The sequence below is a fragment of the Phyllostomus discolor genome, chromosome 6 (genome assembly GCF_004126475.2).
Source record: "Phyllostomus discolor isolate MPI-MPIP mPhyDis1 chromosome 6, mPhyDis1.pri.v3, whole genome shotgun sequence".
Classification (NCBI taxonomy): domain Eukaryota; kingdom Metazoa; phylum Chordata; class Mammalia; order Chiroptera; family Phyllostomidae; genus Phyllostomus; species Phyllostomus discolor.
Genome location: NC_040908.2, coordinates 156,815,282 through 156,835,748, shown reverse-complemented (window position 1 = coordinate 156,835,748; position 20,467 = coordinate 156,815,282).

Here is a 20,467-nt window from a genome sequence, read left to right as displayed (position 1 = left end):
AGGCACAAACTAGAGGAGCCCTGGGTGTGAGCCTGGCCTTAGCCCCCAGCCCTACCCCTTGGCAGGTGCCTTGGTCTCCTCCTGTGAAAGACAGGTTTGATCCTGCATCTCTCTCACCAGGCCGGACGATGCACAGAGTCAATGAGACTAGTTATGCAAAGCAGCTGGGTGGGTGACAGCTCACAGTCAGCGCTCGCTGCTCTCAGTGGTGGCTGGCGTCGTGAGGACAGTTGAGTCCCACGTCACAGTGACCCAGAAAACCAGTCTGAGCCCTGGAGCAGGCTCTTCCACATTTACAGATAAATGCAATCATCAGAAACACCAGTCTCCTCATGCCATGGGAGAGAGGAAAGGATGAATAAGTGACTTCGTCTAAACCAGAAGAGGAGGGAGGGAGGGAAAGAAGGAAGGAAGGAAGGAAAGCACAAGCAGCTTAGCCTGGAAGTCAAGTATAAGAATCTTGCAGCTCAGGCCCGGATCCCACTGGCTCATCACACAGCCTTGAGTCCGTGAGTCAGTGAGTACTCACACACATGCACACATACACGCACATACTCACATGCACGCATGCATGTGTGCTCACACTCACGCACACACCCCTGGCACCAGAGCAGCACTGCAGTGACAGCGCTTTGTAGTCCTGAAACATCAGGAACAACTCAGTGCTGGACAGCAGACTGGTCAGTGTGCTGCAGTGGACACTGGCATGTTATGCAGCTGACAAATGGGGCTGTAAAAGAACAATTATGAACATGAGAAAATGCCCTCCATAAGATCCTAACTGAGACCGACAAGGTAACAAAAAGTTTTAAGTACTATATGATCAGTCTTGTAACACATGCATTCTGGGGAAAAAGTCACAAGAAAATAGAGTAAAATGTTACCAATGTTGATCTCTGGTTAGTGGAGTAAGGGATTTTCATTTCTTCTTTATACTTCCCTTCCCCTCCCCAGTTCTCCCTCTGCAGTGACCACCAGCGGTGGGAAAGCCTGGTGGGTGAGTGCAGCTTGCGGTCCCAGGTCTGTACTCACCTGCCTGCTCTGCGACCCTGTGCCAGGTACTTAACTTCCTGCCCCCCAGCTAATAACACTACGAACAATAGCGGGGACTCTGAACGGTAGCTATTATTATTACCTTTACGATTGGAAGAGGGAGTTAAGCCCTGGGAATAAGAATAACAGACCCCGCGGGAGAAAAGGCGGTGTTCAGTTACTTAGCTGTCACCCCTGAAGGAGCCCTACTACTTCTGCAAGAAAACAGAAACAAACGTTCACCAGACCCTTTTGCAAAACTCCTCTGTCCGCGTTACCAAGATCGACAAGTGAACCACTTCCTGAAAACCAGCCGCTCTCATGAGATGCACGGAACATCCCCCCCAGCCCTGGAACACCCCCCAGAGGTTGCCTCTTAGAAAGGGGCACCCCAGGCCTCCGCTCAGACTTGTGCTGCTGAAAACGTGCATGTAAAGGGGGGTTGCAAACTGAACCCTGCTTACGACATAACAAATGGGAACTCTGGGAGGTGAAAGAGGATATGGGGGTCGGGGTGAGTGGTGACGGAAGGAGACTTCACTTGGGGTGGGGATCACACAGTACAATACACAGACGATGTGTTATGGAATCGTATACCTGAAACCTATATAATTTTATTAACCAATGTCACCCCAATAAATTCAATTTAAAAAGAAGAGGGAGCTCTGTTTCACAGAATCAAAAAAAAAAAAAAAACGAAGATATAATCTGGTTGTATCATCTGGGAGGAAGAATTTCCTAATTTTACTGTTCTATTTGAGTGTTTTCATCAATTGGGTTTTCTCACTGCAAGGCATCTTGGCGAATTGCATGCTAATGTTTAATTAGCTCTCCGAATAAATGCTCAGAGGCTGCAAAGACAGCCTGGCACGCTGCAGGCACCTGAGCACCCGGAGATGGGAATGTGCGAGCGAACAGGAACCATCCAGCAAGGGGAACAAGTCACAGTTAACAAAACACGACGGCTTCCCCAGCCGTGTGTGTGAAAACAAACTGACTCGGGCTTGTGTACACACACACCAGGAAACTTGCGTCTCCCTCTCGAACCATGTGACTGGGAGGCTGGGAAACCTGAAAAGCAGGTTCACCGGGGGCCTCCCAGAAAGAACTGGAAGGCTCTGCTCCCCCCCTGGTCTCCCCGTGCCAGCGGGTTCACAGGGGGCCCTTCCCGTTTTCACCTGTTTGTTCTCCACAGAAAGTGCTTTTAACCACAGAATGCCAATAAATCGGACACGACAGTTTTTCCCCTGGAGTTTCCAGGGTGTGGAGACCCACGTTGTTAAGGGGGCTCCACAGCAGGGCCTCCCAGGGGCTGCCGTGTCCTTTGCATCTCACGGGGAAGGTGAGCCCTCAGAAGCCGGGAGTCCGGCCTCCAGCACGGAGGGTGGCGCTGCTGCAGTGACAGCAGCAGGTCCGTCCAGGTTTTCTCGGGCAGCCCTTGTTTCAAACGGTCCCCACCTTTCTCCACCTCCACACACCATACCTCCTGGTTTAGGGCTTGAAACAGCTGCCATAACACAGCGCTTCTTGGTTGGGTGCAGTTTTGCCGCCACCCCACCCCCCGCCGGGGACATTTGGCAATGTCTGGAGACATTTCTAGGGGGTCACAGCTGGGCAAAGCCGGGGGGCATATGCTGCTGGCATCTGGTGGGGAGGAGCCAGATATGCTGCCACATGCTAAGTGCACAGGAGATGCTGCCACATGCTAAGTGCACAGGAGATGTTGCCACATGCTAAGTGCACAGGAGGGCCTGGCCCCCATGCCAATATAGTGCCAAGGCAGAAGACCCAATTATTACTGGGACGCTTAAGAGGGGAACGCTGAGGGAGCCCTAAAATAAAAGTCCTGCCTCAAGACTGTAAGTGGCAGTTGATTCCAAAGTGGAGCCATACCCCTCTGGGGAGGCCCAGCCCTCCACCGCGGGCTCCGTGAGCCTGGCCAGTGGGTGACTCTGTCCCAGCGGGTGACTCTGTCCCAGCCTCCACGTCTCCAGCTGTAAAATGGGAACATAAAAACACCTACCTCTCAAGGTGTTGGTGAAAACACTGTGAGGTTATTGCACTAAGGATTCAGAGTGGAACTGTAGTTTGTAACCAAGATGCATGAGAGACTAATCAGCAACAGAGATATCTGTTGGACCCTAACAGCTGTCACTGAGCTACAGACCGAGGAGAAGCCACCCTGAGGAAGCGTGGGCCAGAGACTCGACCTTGCAGAAGCAGGCAGAGCCACGGGGGGGTGGGGGGGGGTGGCTGCGGCCTGGGGCAGCTCAGGATGCTCTGTGAAGAGACACCAACAACTGAGCAGAGTTTCTTGGGGTTACCCGTATCCCCAGGATTTAAGGACAAGGGCAATGAATTACCTAGGAGAGGCAGGGAGGAAGGGGGCCCCAGTGCCAGACCACTCCTGGTTCAGCATTTGGCAGAGGGCAAACACTAGCAAAGAAAAGGATTAGTCCAGGTTCTTCTTCTTTAAAAAAAAAAAAAATATATATATATGTATTTATTTATTTATTTATTTATTTTTAGAGAAAGGAGAAAGGAGGGAGAAAGAAAAGGAGAGAAACATCAATGTGTGGTTGCCTCTCACACGCCCCCTACTGGGGACCTGGCCTGCAACCCAGGCATGTGCCCTGACTGGGAATCAAACCAGGGACCCTTTGGTTCTCAGGCTGGTGCTCAGTCCACTGAGCCACACCAGCCAGGACAGGGGTACTTCTACAGACCCCTGAGGAAAGAGCAGCGGACTAAGCCACCACCTCCTTCCATTCGTCCTATAAATAGGTAACAACCACAGCTGAAAATGCAGTGTGCAGGGACCTCCAACAGGAAGCCCGAAATGCCCACTCCCTACAAGGCATGCCCCAAGAAAGCCATTAACAACCGGAACCAAATACAGTTAGTCATAACCAACTTGGGAGGTTCAGAGCCCCCCAGAAGCTCAAAAGGGGCGTGGCCTGCGTGTGCAGTTGGACTTCCGTTTTTAAAGAGAACCACCAAGGCATCTGCCCGAGGCCACGTCATCCCCCAACCCCGTCACACTCACGCTCACGTGTGGCCAGAGGCCACTGGGGGCTGGACTTGGAATTTCCACACTTCTGTTTTCCTAGAGTCTGAGCAGGTTTAAAAGTTAGTAAGGGTCAATGAGGGCAACAGATGTGAGGGCTCCGAGAACCCTTGGCCCCAGTCCTAACTGCAGCAGGAGGGTGAGACCTGGCCAAGCCCTGTCTTGACACGCCCCGTGCTCCCGAGCCCGGATGACACGAGGAGACACAGGCGTCACCTTTACTTATTAGCAACTTTAAACTTTTTAAATGTGGTAAAGAGCTCGCCAAGGTGATAACAGAATGACTGCCTTTTCTTCTGCAAATCGCTTACTTTATCTGTATGAAAACACATCATTCAGAAGTAGGCAGCCTAGGATGATAGAGCTCAACATAGAATCCATTCAAATTCCAGCTCATTTACTGTGCAACCTTGGACAAGTCACCCAGCCTCTCTGAGCCTAGGTTTACCCAGATGTAAACAGTGCTAGTAATCCATACTGGGGGAAGCACACACAGGGAGAAGGGTGGTAACACGGAATAGGATGAAGCATTTGGGGAAAAGGGGCTGTAAACCCTAACTCTGTCCCCAGCCCTCAATCCCTGGCTCACCACTTCCTACCAAAACACCATCAGAGACACCTTACTAAGGGGTTCCCATCCCCAAACTCTCAGCCCTCGGAAAAGAAGGGCCTGGTCAGTTTATTCGGCAAGGCTGAGTTTACGGCAGGGCCGAGTACACAGCAGGCGCTCCGTAACTACCCCTTGAGTGAAGAGAAGAATGAAAGCAACCCTGAGCGGAGGGCTCCAAGCCTCCCTTTCACTCTCCGTAAGACGGAAACATCCCCCCACGTGACTATGGAAATTAAATGAGCGAATGTATGGGATGGCACCCCGGGCAGGGCCCCCACACAGGTGCTCATGACGATCCTCCCCCGTCGTTAGGCTGGAGTGAGATCACAAAGGGAAGTAGGCTTTGAAACGGTCACACACTGTACGCACACAAGCAGGTGGCGTTTTCACTTTCTGCTCCATTCACAGGCACGTGTGTCGAAGGTGCACGTGCCAGGTGGCCGGCCCCTCGTCTCTGGGGGCTGGCAGGGCGTGGCCTGCAGGGCTCAGACCACGAGGCCATGCAGGCCGGACCACAGCGGCTGCACCAACCCAAGGGGAGTCTGAAAAGCTGCCCCCACGTGCAGACCCTCCACCCCTCTCTCCCCAGGGAGCCAGGAGCAGTTAAAAACACAGGGTGGGGAGAGGTAAGAGAGGCAGAGGGATGAGGAGAAAGCCAAACCCTCCGAAGAAAAATCCCTGGAGATCCTGAGAGCTGCAAGGGTCTTGGGCAAACGGTCCCACGTTTTGACTTGGACAGTGACACCCCCACCATCATTCCGCACTAAAGAGAAGTTCTCCTGCTCAGCCCCCCGTGACAGAAACCAGAGAAACTCAAATCTCGAAAGATGTCCAAGGTCACCTGCTGGGACATGGGGCGGAAGGGAACAGTGCAGGGCAAGTATTGTGGTGGCCGCCGCTCAGCAAGAGACCCCAGCAGCCCCCAAACCTCTCTGGGACCCCCTCTCCTCAGCCGTCAAAATGAAGAGGTTACGAGGACAGGCTTCCGGGTGAAGGTGGTCTGTCTGCATCAGGAGCAACCTGCCACAACCAGACCTCAAGTTAGTGGGTGGAACCTGAAAGTTCTCTCCTTCTCCCAAAGGACGATCCCAAGTCCCAGCATCTGGAGGGTGGGGCATGGGTGTCTCAAAGGTGCTGCTCAGAGACCACCCCACACTCGGGGGAAGAAACGTTACCCAGGGAGGAAGGAAGAGGGGGTCACAAAGGGAAGGGGAAAATTCTGGAAGGTGCTAACCTAGCGAAAGTGATCATCTCCCTTGCCTAAGAAATTCTTTCATGTTCTCAGCAGCTACTCACTGAGAACCCACTAGGGCCAGGCCCTGTCAGGGGCTGGGGTCACGGCAGTGAACACGACCAGCCCCAGCCCCAGCCACCAAGGCGTCCACTCCGCCTGTAGTCACTGCTCGGTCCGGCTGGCCCTGCCCTCCCCGGTAGCTTTGGCTGCTGCAGGGCTGACTCGCCCTTGTCCTCACCCTGGTTTTGAGACAGTGGTGGCAGGACTGCCAGACTGGGGACAGTGGCTGAGGTCCAACCCCTTTATGCTCTTACACAAGCCGCCATTTTCTCGTGTATAAAATGAGGTTAGAGGACTACCTGGCCTGCCCTCTGTACCTGAGCGGCATCTGCGGAAAACCAAAATCCCGCTGAGGCTTGGGGAACCACCATGCAAATGAGTGATTCCTTTGTCCCACCTCACCAGCAAGCTAATATTTTGTTTCTGTTTGTGACTTTTACTTTATTGTTTTTTTACTTAACTGTATTTATTTTTACTTTTTAAATTAATTTATTTTCCAATTATAGTTGACATATGATATTCTGTGCAGGTGTACAACATAGTGACATTTACATACCTTACAAGGTACCCCCCCCCATAAGCCCAGAACTCCCCATACATTTTTATTACAATATTACTGACTGTACTCCCTATGCTGTACATTTCCATGACTATTTTACGTACTTTTTAATTAATTTAATTTAATTGTTGACACTGTTATAGATGTCCCCCATTTCCCCCCACCCCTTGCCCCCCTCCATCCAGCCCCTGTCCCTGCTCCAGCCTTCACCACATTGTTGGCTGTGACCAGGGACTATGCATGCATGCATACATGTCCTCTGGCTAATTTCTTCCATGCTCCCCACCCTGCACCCCTCTGAGATCTGTCCGTCTGTTCCATGTGTCCATGCCTCTGGCCTCTGGCTTATCCCTTAGAGTCACGCTGAACATCAGAGCCCCCATCCGAACCCCAGCCTGGTCCCTGGATGAGGTAGTTCTCCTCAGGTGCCCACCAGCCAGCAGGCCTGACCTCAGAGCAGCTGTGAATCTGCCCAACCATACAGTGACCCTCACTAGAGGTCACACTTCCCATCTCCCAGCTGGGACCCACCCAGGAAGTCAGCCCTACGTCCAGCTGGGCAAGGAACCAGTGTGACCCCACCCAGGCAAGAAGCATCTACACCTCAAAATAAACACAAGTGAAAAGCACAAGCGTGGACCTTCCCATCCCAGAGAAGGCGGTGCGGTCGGGGCCGGGGCCAGTGCCCCCCACAGCCCAGCAGCCCAGGTTCCGCCTTTCCCACAGGGCCGGCCACCCCCATAGGAGGAACTGAGCCCAGATTCCAGCCGCCCCCCCCCCCCAGTAGGAGGAAATGAGCCCAGCACCAGGGAGCCCTCTGAGCAAACTGACCTCCTGCTCCTGGAACTTCCCAAAACATCAAAGCAACAGTGAAGGATTAAACTTCAGGGGGTGGGGGGTGGGGCTGCGCTATGGCCCACCTGCCCACCAGCACAGCTTGAAAGCCACTCAGCAGCTGTGAGATACCGGGTCCTGGTGCTCCCTAGGTGTCTACTTCCTCACCCCACAGGGTGGTTATGAGAATTAGGCACGGTGCTGGCAGAGCAGCCCCGGGGACACCAGCCTCAGGCACCCACGGCTGAGCCCCTGTAGAGCTCCCACGCGCCCCTGGGCCTGTTTACTGGACCTTGTCAATTGTGAAATATCCCTCTTGGAGGGGGGCTCCAGAAAGGGGGAAAAATTATTCAACCATTTCCTTCCCCATTCCGCGTTGACCTTCCACGGCATCATACAGGTGGTGCTCGTTCCAGCCAACTGAACCCCGCACTTTTTCTAAAGACAAGAAAGGAACCACCGCTCGTCCTGAACTCCCTTGGCTCCCACAGTCTTCCAGCCAAGAGCAGCTGGTCTCTCCAGGGCTCTGCCTCGGTCTTGCTGGTCTGAGGGGAACGGTCCTGTTCTTCGGGAAAAGAAAAAGGCCTCAGAGTAAACGTGATCCTGTCTGTGAATCTCAGGCCGGAAGAGAAGGTTCCACCCCAAAGGGGGGGCGGGGGGGGGGGGGGAAGCTGATCAAAGGTGGTGAAGACCCTTGTCTGCACTCCACCAGGTTCCAGGAGGCCTCACAGGTCACGGCCCACTCTGTAGCGGTTTATTCTTTCTCATAAGGCAACCTACCAGTGGCTAATGCTGCAGTTTTATAAGACATTTCACGCAAGAGAGTCACAAATAAAATCTTTTACGAGACCTTGAGTCTGACTCGAGGCCTGGAAAGCATGGTTCTCTTATGATGCGTCTTTGTGGCCGGTGTTGCAGGAATCCCTGTGCCGCTCTGTGTGACAGCGCCTCCTAATCAATCAGTCAGTCAATCAATCTCCTCCTCCCCTCCCCCACCAAGCACCCCCCCTCCCATCCCAAGGACACAGAGAGTCAGAGCCCAGGGCCATTGATTTACTCTTGCAAACGTCTCCAAGGTCTGAACTGCTGTCCTCTGGTTCTGAACTCCCCCCGGTTCCAGTCCCCAGCCCTGTTTTGATTTGGGAGAAAGGAGGACAGGAAGAAATTTCTGATCATTGACAGAACATTATACTTTCTAGTAAACATACTATGAGTAGTCACGTAACTCAGAATATACTCTCTCAAACTCAGGGACAGAAAGAAAACAGAGACAGAGAGAAGAAAAAGCACACTTTCCTTGCCATACAGAAACACCACCAGAAAAATCTTTACCTGAATTGCCCCAAAGTGAAAAAGCCTATTGGTCCAAACACTAGGAAAATACACCACGTGCTGGCCTCAGTGGAGCAACAATTCAGGACACAGAGTGTTCTATTCATGAGGAAAACATAAGAGAGATGTTTTCTCTGACTATTCAGAGCCTCAGTCATGTCCTACTGGGCAAATAAAACTCCCATGACCGAGAAGACACTGAAGAGACCCCTTTTACATAATCCCCCCGCGCTCTGCCAATGTGCCAGCCAGCAGCCCCCGTCCCTCACAAAAGGTGAACTCAGTCGAACAGAGAGAGTAGATTCTGAATTATTCAAAGAGATAGTATCTTTACGGATTCAATAAACAAGCCCAACTTGGCCTTCACATAAATGCAAACTACTTGAGAAGCAAATACTATGCTTGCTCTCTCTCTCTCTCTCTCTCTCTCTCTCTCTCTCTTCTTCTCTCTCCCCACTCAGGAGTTCAGCAACTGGCAACCAGTTGGAGCAACTACCTAAAATTCTGTTTGAAATGGTATCACAATATTTCTCTGAGTCTCAGGGGTGGTGCCTTGCGGCTGGAAACCCAGAAAGTATCCTGAGGTGCTCAGAAGCCCTGCTTTATTCTGGAGCAAAGACTGCTCACCTGAAAAGCAGAGAGAAACAGAGCCCTAGTGTCTTCTGTTGGGGGATGGAGTTAGTAAAAGCACTAGAATGTACAGGGGAGTCCTACGACAACAACAACAAACTCTACAAAGCACACGAAGTGCACACGCTGGATACAGGGTAGCCTGTGTGATCATTATTATGCAAGCCCAGGAAGGCTGGAGGCATAAGAAGTGCTCACCAGAAACACTTGCCTTTCTACCTCTGCATTTTCACAGGAAGTAAGCACGTGACTCAGCCTTCATTCACGGTCAGTCACGGAGCTCCTCCTGCATTCCAGGCTCTGAGCTGGGAGGCACGGCACTGAAGACAGCAACACGTGCCCTGGCGGGTGGCTCAGTCATGAGAGCACCATCCCGTGCGGCCCGAGGGATCGCTCCCGGTCGGGGCTCAAGCCCATGTGTGGGATCGACCTGCATGCGGCTGGGGCCCATGCAGGAGGCCACGAGTGGATGTTTCTCTCTCACATCAATGTTTCTGTCTCCCCCTCCCTCTAAGAATCAATAAAAACATATCCTCCAGTGAAGATTAAAAAAATTAAAAAGGCAGCAAGATGTGAACAGTCTAGTCAAGGGAGAAACAGAGAAACGGCGCCCAACGCAGTGAGCCAAGTGAGGCAGGAGCAGGAGGGATGATGGGTGGTGGCTCGGGCTGGGCACGGATTTCCAGAAGCGGCCCAACAGGAGTTAGCCAGGTGAAGGAGAAGGGTGACCCACAGTGAGGGAGGAGCCACCCGGGAAAGAGGGGGAAAACCATACACATGAAGGCACATGGCGCTCGCCGCGGCTTCAGCAAACACAGGTAAAGGACAGAAGATGCTGAAAAGGTGAGCGGCCAACGTCCCATCACCCCGAGGCATCCAGGGGCCGAAGAGGGATCTTCAGCGGCGGAATGACGCGATCAGAGCTGCGTTTTGGAAACATCTCTCCTGTTGATGGTAGCCGCCGCACGGGAAATAAATCTGTGCCCACTCACGATGCTGTAAGAGCGCCTGTCCACTGAACTTGAAAAAATAACTTTTAATTAATTCAACTTCTGGAGGCTGGGAAAAATAAAGATGAACAAAACATATGGAACCACTGTCAGAGTTGTGTATATGAAGAGACTATCCAAATTTTGGCTCTGGGGAAAGAATGTCTCTCATTCCCCGTAAATGTTTACATCTCCCTGGGCATGCACACACAGCGCCCTGGGGGTTTCGTGATGGAGCCCCTGGTGCTGTGCAGTTCGGCAAAGCCTGTGCTCTCTGGAAACTTCCATTAAGAAGCAATACCTACCAGCAATTTGTCTCCAGAGAAAACAAATCTGAGACTCGTCACTTAGAAAGGCTCAGGGACAGGATGTGTCGGTGATACCAAGAAAGGGGAAAAGGCGGACCCACAAAAACACCTAACTGTTAGTGTCGAACTTGACACTGGGAGCCCTTCAGCCTCCAAGGAGCCAGTTTCCTGATAAAACTTCAAAAATGAGAGGGGTAAGAGAAAAGGCAGGAAATTAGGAGAACATGGACAGCTGGGTAAATTAACCACATTTAAACCCACTGATACCATGCCCAGGAGAGAAAGAGAAATGCAGTTGAAAGGTGTAATTCTGAAAGAGAAAGAAGGCAGGAAAGGGAGACAGGTTTCCAGGACCGATTCAATAAATCAGCACGTCACACGCACACCCCAAGGGTTTGTAGCCTCTGGCGAGAGGCAGCACAGCCCTGCGGTGTGCCGGCTCTGGGGTCAGACCTGAGGACATGCCCAGCGCTGCCATGTCCTATAGCAACTTGCCTGAGCCATTTTCAACCTCACCGGGCTGTAGTGTTTGACATTCCCTGACCCACAAACGCTGACTGCCTGAGAGGACTGAAGAGATAATGGCCATAAAAGCAGTTAGCACAGAGTAAGTACGCACAAGAGAGAAGGCTAGCATGAGTGGTCTTACAGATGAAACCTTCCCGTAACTGATGGGACAAAACAGGAGCAGAGCTGTCCTGCCCAGCGATGCCGGATGGTGGCTGGATGGAGGAAAAGGCAGAGTCCGCGTCTCGTGCAGTGAGGTGTTTTTGAGGCTGGTGTACCAGCTGACCACCACCACTGCGGTCAGGCCTTCCCTCCCCTGACGTTGCTACCTGAGGCTCTGAACATCTGTTCAACAAGCTCTTACTGTGCACTTACTGCACACAAAGCATTGTGTCAGCCCGTCCTGCAGCCGTGATGGGAAGACACGTCCTGTCTTCAAGGACACGGGTTCATCAGAAGACACGTGGACAAATGACAATATCGTCACCTAGGAAACGGCACCTACAGCAGGTTCAGAGAGCAGCTTAAGGGAACAGGAGGGCAAGCGGCCAATCTTACAGAATTATGAGTCAGGATCAAGGATCTGAACTGAGCCGTGCAAAACGGGTTGGATTCCGCCACATGGAAATAAGGGAAAGGGCGATCCAGGCAGACGATGGTGATGACTCACAGAGACCAGAAAGGACGGAAAATGAAAAGGGGACGGCAGGCATGGGGACTGTCACATAGGGCTTAAAAGCTAGGAACCGGGACTCCCATCCTTAGTTCGGCATTATGGCAGGTGCTGCTTCCTCCACAGGCTATCAGCAGGTGTCCTTTGGGACAACTGGCTTCCACGGCCACACAGGTTTCCTGACCCCAGCGTATCTCTGTGCCTTCAGGAGTCTTAAGGGCCTCAGGAATCTCCGTAGAAGGGAGCTTTTCTCCAGCATGTTCACCAAACAGCCCTTTTCCCCCTCCTATTCCCTCCTGGTTCTGGTAGAACACAGTTTGGAAAAGGCTGCTGTATCCTCTCGACTCTGCTTCAGAAACTCTATGTTATATAATATGAATACAGAAAATATCTTCCTACCCTCACCTTGACTGGTAACTGATGTTTCCCAGTAGGAACTGGGGAGCACTCACACCCCCAGAGGTCTGAGGTGGGCAGACGGAACTACTGCTCTGAGCATGTATTTTACTCTTTCAGATGCAATCTGTGTAACCATGTGGGATTTCTTTAACACGTGACATTTGCATATGCTGCACATGACAACCTGAACTACACCAGGTCAAGGAGCCGACTCTGTGACAAGAGCTGGCTCACCCATGCTTCGCCAGAAGACGGTTCACCACTGTCAGATTTCAAAAAATAAGAAGATGGCCCTGGCTGGCGTAGCTTAGTGGATTAGGTGCGGGCTTCGAACCAAAGCATCGCAGGTTCAATTCCCAGTCAGGGCACATGCCTGGGTTGCAAGCCATGACCCCCTAGCAACCGCACATTGATGTTTCTCTCTCTCTCTCTTTCTCCTTCCCTTCCCTTTCTAAAAACAAATAAATAAAATCTTTAAAAAAAAAAGAAGATGAAGAAAAGATTTCCAGAGCCAACGCCCCCCCACCCCCCCGGCCCTGAGAGCAGGGCCCGGTTTCTCTGGGAGGGCTCTGCAGCCTGGCAGGGAGAGGGCGGGGAACCAGTAACAGCAGAAGGAACCCTGGGCTTGAAGGCAGACAGGTCAGAGTCTAAACTCTTGCTCTGCTTTTCAGTGCACCCTCTCAGTCAACTCATTTCTAAGAATCTGTCCTAGGCTAATTGCCAATAGGATGTGACTTAACAATAGCAAAAGAAAAACAAAGACAAGATTTAACCAAAAACGGTGAAGTGGTTAAATAAGTAATGATAGGTATACATGATAAACTATGAGGCCACCACTAAAGATTACTTTCAAAGACTTTATTTTTAATCCTCAGCCGAGGACATGTTTTCATTGCTTTTAGAGAGGAAGGGGGGAGGGAGGAGAGAGAGAGAAACACCAATCAGCTGCAGCCTCACAGGCACCTGATCAGGGACCAAACTTGCAACCTAGGTACGTGCCCTCACCAGGAATCAAACCAGCAACCTTTCACCTTTCAGTGCACAGGGCAACGCTCCAACCAAGTCACACCAGCCAGGGCTCACTTTTTCAAAGATTTTTTTTATATATATATAATAGTTATACTTATGGCCCATGTGACCATAAAGAGGACGTAGCGTTGGCTTTAGACCTAATACAAGTGACATGAAATTTATAGACAAAAGACACGAGCGAAAGGAATGCAGGAAGGTCACAATCAGGAAGGACCCAGAGAGAGCTGAGCTCTGCCATTAAAACAAGGCAGCAAAGTCAACGGCATGAAACCGGAGAGGGCCTGCCTGCCTCGGCCCTCAGACAGATTCCCTCGGAGGTTGTGTCAGAAACACCGAGAAGGAGCAGGACGGAGACAGACTCTTCTATCTGCTTCCGTGAGATGTAGGTCAGTGTGTCACTTCTTCAAAGAGGTGAGTCAGGATCAGAGCGGCGGATCCGTTCAAAGGCAGGAGAGACAAGAGCTAAATTAAAGAGCCCTCTCTAGAGTCCGGCACACTCCCCGAAGACTTCAATCTTCGCGCTATTTTTTCCCCCAGCTATTGATGAAGAAGAATGCACTATTAAGTTGACCATCTCTCCCCCTCTCCAACTGTTCTATAAATCGGTCCTGTGTTCCCCAACACCAAAAGGGATAGTAACTCATACAGAGCAAAATGCCAGTAAGTACAAATTTAGAACACGGGTTAAACAATACTCCGAGCGAACCCCCAGCCACAACCCTGGAGAGACAGAGGGGGAGAAGGCAGGAGCCCTGCCCTCCCTACAACTTAATTCTATGCTCTAATTCAGAGCGGTATAATTAACCCCGAGCTTCACTGCTAACACTGAACTTCTTCAGCCTGATGAGAATATCATTTAGTATCCTGCAATCGCCAATAATAGCAATATGGCACAATGGCGCCCATTGAGGCTCCAATCAGGACACATAGTCATTTACATAGAACATGTTCTGTGACTCTCTGTAATGCAGCGCCACAAAGACTCAATTGAGACCCAAGTCTCCCTTTCCCATAAACTAAAAAAGAAAAAGAGGGGGGGAAAAAAGGAAAGAAACCACAGTTTCCTTTAGAGGACAGCACAGATGGTCCCCACCCTTCCCGGGGGTTCATCAGGCCCGGGCACTTCACCAGAGGCTGCCGGTCCTGATGCTAACCAGAAACGAGACGCCTGCGCGCCGCTGTGTGTGTGTGCTGGCCTAATCTCTTCCCACAGGGAAAGGAGCTCTGCGAATTGGGAAATTCTTGAGAAAAACCCCAGGCTTAATAAAACGGAGTATTATTAAGGGATGTGGAGGGGCACGGCTGGATTGCTGGCTTTCAAAGGCAGGCTCCGACTTTGCTGGCTTCTGCTGAGATTCAGGCCTGGAGAAGCAGGGGTCACCACCCCCATCCTGTGGCCCAACCAGTGCCGTGGACCAAAACACGAGGCTGAAAGCAGTAACCAGGTGCCAGAAGTCACCGGGGCAGGAGAGCATTACAGCCTTGTAGGACAGTCACTGAGCTGAGAAAACCACAGGACTGAGAAGCCAGACGGAAGAGGGTTTGAATCCTGCCTCCACTCCTTAGCCTCAGACTTGGAGCAGTTAGCTAACTGCTTCATTCCTTCCTCTGAAAAATGGGCTTTGAATCCGAGCAGGGTTGAAGAGTCTCTCTCCTGCATCTGAAATACGCAACACGATACACAGCATATGACGAGCGAAGACGCTGATATGGCCATCATCATTATTCATCAGTGAAGACTTGTGGGAAAACCAATTGGCCTTGGAGTGCAATGCTTAGGAGCCTGGACCCTGGAGCCAGGCTCCCCCAGTTCAAATCCCAGATCTACCAATTGCTAGTTGGGTGACCTTATTTAACATCTGTGCCTAGTTCCTCATCTGTAAGGTGGACAAAATAATAGTACCTCACTCCTCCTAGGGCTGCTATGAAGATTAGATGAGCTAATGTGTGCAAAGCATTTCCACAGTATACACACACATACACACCAGCTACTATTCTAAGGATTTGTTATACAAATAAAAATAAGATGAATCAACAGGGATCTGGGGAACAGGGGTGTCCTTTAAGGCAACAACAGAAACAGCTGCTAATGTCTATATTGTTTTTATATCCACGTGTTAGTTATTTAAGCCTTTAATTGATACCCATGGAAAACAATCCTATGATGTAAAATGGGGGCCTAAATTCTAAGCAATGCCTGGGAATCTTCCTTTCCTAAAGGTTTCATTTCAGAAAGGAGGGGAAAAAAAGAAAGCCCTGGTTCATGGGAAGCACCCAATGAATGACCATTTGTTCTTTTTCTAGCTCAAGTCTTCGCCTGTCCAGCCAAGTCCTTCCCAAAAGAGCACATCCTTCTCACGTGTCATCTTGAAGGGGTAGCCAGCAGCAAGGGCCAAGCCGACCTCCAGCACCGGGCCCAGATGGGCAGACGGAGAGGAGAAGGGAGGACTGGGCCACGTTTATAGGCTGCTTTCTGACCAAGTGAGCAGGGCTACACTCGGTGACTGTTAACAGTGACACCACCCTGGAGTTCAGACTCAGAAGTCCCCCCAGTCCCTGCTGCTCACACGCCCCGAGTTACTGGGAGAGAAGCCTTGCAGTCAGCAAAGCATCTGAGGAATACTCAGCTGGCTCGTGCGTGCCAAATGGTCTGAACCTGCAGGACACCCCCAACAGGGTCACCCCGAGCAGTCCTGCCCACCACACGGCTGCCAAGGCCAGACCTTGCCCACGGGGCCACCAGGGACTACCTTCTTCTCCACCGCCACCTGTCTCCTCAATCTGAGGGATTTCTGCACCGGTCACTGGTCCTTGGTCACTCTGCCCAGATGCAATCCAAGGCCAACGAGGCGGACAGGCAGTTGTACCCTTGAACTGCCGCCGAGACAGGACAGGTGCACCACCTGGCCAGCACCAACAATCTGCCACGATGGTGATCTCATCCAGTCCCAGGGCTTCACACACCTGGTGCCTCTCAAATTTACCTTCCCAGCTTCAGTGTCTTCTCTGAACTCCAGGCTCCTGTTTCAACAGTCTGCTCAACATCTCCACGTACATGTCTAATAGGCATCGCAAGCTCAAAAGTCCAAAATCCTTGCCCCGACCCCAGTTCATTTCACTCTCCATCCGGCTACCTCCTTGCTCTTTCACAAACAAGCCAATGGGCCCTGCCTCCCGGCATTTGTACCTGCCGTTTCCTATGCCCCCTTGGAGAGGCTTTCCCTGTCCACCATCCCACTGGGTCTCCTTGTCCCACTTCCCTTCTTTTCACAACCCTGAAGTCTACCCGTCTTCTCTCCAAATGCAAGCGCCATGAGTGGGGACTGGGTCTGTTTTGGTTGCATCAGTACCCCCAGCACATAACAGTGTTTGGCACAGAGAAGGTGTTGAATAAATGGTGTGTGCTGAAAGAATCTACTAATTGGTTCATTAATTAGAGGCCAAAGTAGACAAAGAGAGGGTCAAATACAAAGTCACATCTGGGGTCAAACTAAAAAGAAAGTTTTGAAGAAGCGCTTGGAGCTCAGCCGTCAGAGTTAAATTGGGCTACTCAGCTTCTCTTTTCTCCCTTCCTCTCCATATTTTATTTCATAATGTTTTGAAACTGATGGCACATGAAAGTCCAGAGCTGAGGGATGAGAATTTCACAAAAAAGGGAACCAGGCCAGGAGGAACACCCGGGCAGGAGGCAGGACGAGATGCTGAGGAACTGAGTCACTCTCTGCCACCTGGCCGGATCTGGCTAGCTGGACACGGCAGCGGTCACTCACTGAGCCCCGACTGAGCGTCAGGCACCTAGCTGAACGCTCATCCTCAAGACAACTTACAACAGTCTCAGGGACACTGCCTGTAACATGGGGCTAGGTTCTGATGTCAATAGGGAGAGGGGGCAGGATTGGCCATAACAACCCTCAAAATGTGCCAGTGGAGGCACCGTGCCCCGGAGCTCCAGCCCTGAAGCAGGGGAGGTAATGGGCTAGCAGCTGGCACTTGGGAGCCCCACTGCACAAAACCTTTGCCTCTTTAATGCCTGGAACCATACTCCCATGGCAGGGGAACCACGTTACTCGAGGTACGAGGAGACCAACAAAAGCAACCAGATGAGTGTTTCCAATCCTGCATTCCCTCCGGGCTGAATGTGTGCATAGGGCTAAAAGGATCAGAGCCAGTGTCAGACCCGCCCCATCAGCATGTTGAGTCAGACTCAGGCTGGACTTGACCGTGTCTTCTTTGACCCCAAGGCACTTTCCATGCCATGGGTGCCTCCCACATGCCTGCTGGAAGCACCTGGGCCAAGCAGGATATTAATTATCTGCATCATGCTTTAGAGTCCCCTGGAGGCTTCCGCAGGCTCAAGCTGGCAGCCCGGTAGAGTGGTAGAGCGGCGCTCCTCCCCACCTCACGGATGCGGAAAGCTCAGAGAGGTAACAGCATTGACTGAGTCCCCAGAGGAAGACCAGAGTTGACCCAGGTCTTCTGACACCGGGGTACAACTCAGTACAATTTCCCTTCTGCCCCTTTGTTAGTTTGTTTTCAACACTGCCACTTTTACAGGCTTCCTGCATGCTCATTTCACCATTTATAAACAGAAATATCAGGTTAAGACTCTGTACACCAGGACTCCGACAGACAACGGTCACTGTGCAGAACCAGTAGGCAGTTCCCTGGTGAGAGGCAAGCAGAGGAATAGGAAGGAGGTCAGTGTCCAAATGTCCACAGCCCATTAAAGTCCTTTAAAACACGGCTTGCTGCCCACATCTGTACCGACCAGTCTCCCCTTCCTCCTTAGGACAAGACCCTTGGTTTGAACTTTATATATTGCGCCCAACACTGAGGCTCCATTTCCCAGCCTCCCTTGCAGCCGGGTGTACGCTTGTGACTAACTCAGGACCCAGGAGATGTAAGCAGAAGTGTTCCCTGGAACTCCCAGAAAAGAGTTTAAAGAGAGCTGATTCAGCAGAGAAGTGGCCTGTGTTTGGCCTTGCCTTTCTTCCTTCTGCCAGCACACAGCCCAGACATGGGAACTGGAGTTCCAGGAACACCCTAGACGGGAAGGTGACCCCTAGAGCGGGGACACCATATGCAGGAAGATGGAGGGCTGTGCATCCCAGACGACATCCTGGGACCCTAAGAGCCCTGGACTGCTACCTCTAAATTACTTTTATGTCAGTGTGAAGTAAGACTTTACATCACTTAAGCCTCTGTCAAATTACTATTAATCTGAGGCTATCTGTGACTGTGTGTGTATCTGTGTGTTATATACAGCTAAGGCTAATCCCAACTAACATAAACCCAAAACAAAAACAAAACCCTCACAGAATCCTGTTCCAATCTCTTACTCCTCACCAGCTCCATAGAAAGCAAAACATCTGTCCAGATAAAAATCAAACATTCCTACAAGTTAATTTGTTTTACATTTGAATGTACAGAACTTCTTACGCTATCATCTCTATCACTGGCTCCAAAGAACACACAACACATGATCGAGATTCCGCGTCCTTTTCTAATTAAGAGAAAAATGTCCTCCCCTCTGACTGGGAGGCACTCCTCAGAGGTCTTCCTGAGTCCGGGGGATGAGGGGGTGCGAAAAGCAATTTAAAGTTTCCCCGTGGGAGGAAAAGGGGCAGTGCAAAACTTCAAGATGAAAACAGTTCTGCTCATCTTTAATATTTTTCTTCTCTCCCGTGCAGCTAAACATGTACATTCATCAAACACAAACCATGAGATCATTGCTAAGGGGACTGTCAAAGAAATCCTGAACATTCAAAAAAAAAAGGGTTTATGAGTACCCCTTCTCAAATCACCTCACTTAATCCACACTAACAAAAACAGTAATAATAATAGGACTTCCGGCCAAGATGGAGGCGTAGGTAGACACACCTTGCCTCCTCGCACAACCAGAAGAAGGACAACAACAAATTCAAAAACAAAACTAACCAAAACTGGCAGAAAATTGAACTGTATGGAAGTCCGACAACCAAGGAGTTAAACAGAGAGCACATTGAGGGTTGCCAAATGGGAGGGGGTGTGGGGAAGGGGGAAGAGGGGAGGGGATTAAGAAGTACAAATAGGTAGTCACAGAACAGCCATGGGGATGTAAAGTACAGTGTAGGAAATGCAGTAGCTGAAGAGCTTATACACACGACCCACAGACATGGACAATGGTAGGGGGATTGCCTGAGGGAGTGGGGGTTGCTGGGTGGAGGGGGAAAAGGGGAAAAATCAGGACAACTATAATAGCATGATCAATAAAATATAATTGTAAAAATAAATAATTAATAATGATAATGATGATATGAGCTGGAGTTTTACTTACATCCCATTGCATGCAAGAAAACTTGGGTTTAGAGAGGGAAGAGGATTTTTCTGAGGTCACCTGGAGTAAGGTAGTCAGGCATTCTTCTTGTTAAAATGTTGTAACGGGGAGGGGAAGAGAGGAAACAGCCAAGAATAATATTCCCTCTTTACATCTTTCTGCATAATCTGAATTTTACACAACTATGTACATGCATTACTTGATCATTTTTTCCCTTAAAAAAATAATCAAGTTACATTTCATGGCTCTGAAAAGGGAAAAGTAATTGGACCAACATGCACAAGGTCACAAGGGCTAAGCAAGGCACACAGGTGTGAGGCTGTCCTGACCCCTGAAGACCAGCCCACCTGCAAGAGGCGTGGGGAGGAGGCCAAGCAAGGCAGGCCCGTGCCCGCTGCGCTCCCTGCAGCACGCACACAGCTCACAGCAGAGGGCCGGGCCCAGCGTGCTCGAGGCCCCGTCCTACACAGGGCCGGCCTGTGTCACAGAACACGGCAACGTGACGTGAAGTCACATACTCATCACTGAAAATCGTCTTTCCTCAGATTTACTCCCAATCCACCCTCCATCTTCCATTAAGCCAACTTAGCTTTAACTTCCCTCTCTACCACGGATTTAACTCAACAAGGCTGAGAACTGGGGGGATACGGGCTGCATCGGGCTCCCAGGTGAGTTTGGTTCATCCGCAAGATGTGCTGGAAAAAAACTAAGCCAACTTGAGCAATAAGATTTCATATCAAAAGCCCAGGTGTCTAATTGTTCCTAAAAAACTAGATGCTATGGTACCACTAGCCCACATCCTCGGGCTGGCCAGCAGGGGAGACCTGGCCTGTCACAGCACACTGGTAGGCAGGAACGGGGCCACACCAAGTAAATCTCAAAACC